A 2,676-nucleotide genomic window follows, 5' to 3' on the forward strand; every position below is an offset into this window, starting at 1 on the left:
TCTTTCGAAGGTGCACTTGTACTGACTGCCCAACTCGCTACATTACTTCTACTGCTACTCGTTCCGGAGAGCAGTGCTGTGGACGAATTAAAGAGCCTCTACCCAAAAAACTCCCATCTCATGCTCCACGCGTCAAATTTCCCTTTCATTTTGTGACAGCATAATCTGTTTTAAGATTCCGCAATTTAGCACACGGAACGATGACCGAAGGTCAGGCGGTGCGATGACATACTGATTGTAATGCACACATCGGGTATAGCTATCGCAACAGGAATTGCAGGGGTCGGAGCAATAATGCAGTGACTGAGCGTTAACTAAAGCTTACTTTTAACAAAAGTGGGGCTAACACATTCGATAAGGTGACAGCTAACAAATTATTCAGGGTGACGAAATAATCTAATTCATTGGTGGGATTTGTGTGCCTGTTGTAGGATTTTTCTGTTTTGTTACAGATATAAAAAATGTGCTCCATTGTTATTAAGCGCTTGTATTTGAACACGCCAGTACGCAGGCCTAAATTGAAGGCTTCAAGGTTAGCATGATGGGCGATTTCATTGCGAAGATTGCGATTTCAGCAAAAAAGAAAAGGACAGAAAATATATCCCACCGTCATATCTCTTGGCGGTGGCTTTATGAATAGTCGCTAGGACAACATAAAGTCCGGGCGAGAAAGTAGGTGGTAAATCGTCGCCACTTCATCTGTTTTTCTCGGTGGCTCAGTGGCTAAGGCGTTGCGCTGCTGAGCACGAGGTCGCGGGTTCGATTCCCGGCCGCGGCGGCCGCTTTTCTGATGGAGGCGAAAAGCAAAAACGCCCGTGTGTACGAGATTTCGGCGCACGATAAAGATCCCCAGGTGGTCAAAATTAACCCGAGCCCTACACTACGGCGCGCCTCATCGCCTGCGTTGCGTCGGCGCGTTAAACCCCACAATCGGACCAGATCATCTGTTTTTCAAATATCTGGGAATAGTTTAAAGTTTGCTTTGCCATTGTGCCACTGCCCTTGGAGAACAGCAACATTTTGAATTTTTGTTTGTATTTTCATTTTACTATCGTTTTAAACTACTAGATGTTTTTTTTTCTAATTTCAAAGATCATTCAACTGATCGAACCGGTTCGCGAACCGTTGCAAGCCCCCGAACGGGTTCGCGAACCGATTCGGTACGTGATTTTATCGTAGCGGAAATGAACCGGCACGAAATGATTTCGCGTGAACCAGATCCGTAACCCAACCGGTATATATATATATATATATATATATATATATATATATATATATATATATATATATATAGATAGATAGATAGATAGATAGATAGATAGATAGATAGATAGATAGATAGATAGATAGATAGATAGATTGATAGATAGATGGATAGATAGATAGATAGATAGATAGATAGATAGATAGATAGATAGATAGATAGATAGATAGATAGATAGATAGATAGATAGATAGATAGATAGATAGATAGATATAGATATATATATACTGTAGTGATCTCAGTGTTCGGTTATCGGAACCACGAGGCATGCAAACGGAGTCACTGACGACAGAAGCCACAACACGAAGGGGAATCGTAGGAGGATTCTATTATGCGGCGAAAAAGGCTCAAATGGGTCAAAACGGGAAGAAACCAAAACGTTACACACGCGGCAAGCGCAAATGAAAAAGGAGAAAAACAAGCGGGATTCAGTCCTGCACCTTTTAACAGTCCCGCGCAAGTCCCAGTCCAGCGAGGGTAGCGAACGCCCAACATACGCGTGCAATCTGGACTGGGCTCACATGGATTGTCGCAGTCACGGTAGCCGAGGGTCACAGACGTGCTGGTCCCGTTTGGCTGTCCCCAAGTCACTCGAACCACACGTGGCCCGACCCGTTGGCGCAGCCCAACAGGAACATGAGGCGGCCCGGCGCGGTAGCACGGACCTCTCGCCCGGAGGCCCAAGAGAGGCAGTCAGGGGCGGCGGCCCCGACGGGTGGTCCTCTCGAACCGATGGCGGCCCCGCCTGAGGGTTGATGACAAGACTCCCCGGCGCAAGGCACGGGTGCCCGGTGTGGTGGCGGGTACGAGCGACCGGCGCTACGGCACGGCCCCCGTTATGCGGCGGTCACTGGCGGCCTCCCGGCGCGGTAGCACGGGCACCGTCGGTGGGTGTAGATCACGTTCGGTGCTGTCCAAGCTCACACCGAGCTTCCGCTGACCAATGGTGGTCCCCGTCGCGTTCCATCCGCTCACGCGCTTGCGCACCGTGGCATTATTGTCCTCTAATTGCAAGCATACCCCTTCGGGGATTGGCGGTAACCCCGGCTTTCGAAAGTTGTAGGGGGCGGAGCCACACACACACTTTCAGTGTCCCCGATATTCGAGGTGCGGGGATGAGGGAGAAGAAGAAGAAAAGAAAACGCTATGTACACTACAAGGGCTACTTGCGTAAATGTCACCAAAACAGTAAGGGAGCAAGCACAGATTTCCGGCATTACACTCGACTCATGAAGTCTGCCCCTACATTATCTGCACCTTTTATGTATTGCACGGTGAATAAATATTCTTGTAGGAACAGGCTCCACCTCAAAACACGGCTTTTAAAGTGTTTCGCGGTTTGTAGGTATTGCAAGGGCTGGTGGTCTGTTTGGAGGACAAACTTTCTACCGCACAAGAACAGATGATATTTC

Source organism: Haemaphysalis longicornis, unplaced genomic scaffold, assembly GCF_048455015.1.
Source record: "Haemaphysalis longicornis isolate Haplotype H1 unplaced genomic scaffold, Haemaphysalis longicornis Haplotype H1 scaffold_5, whole genome shotgun sequence".
NCBI classification, from domain to species: domain Eukaryota; kingdom Metazoa; phylum Arthropoda; class Arachnida; order Ixodida; family Ixodidae; genus Haemaphysalis; species Haemaphysalis longicornis.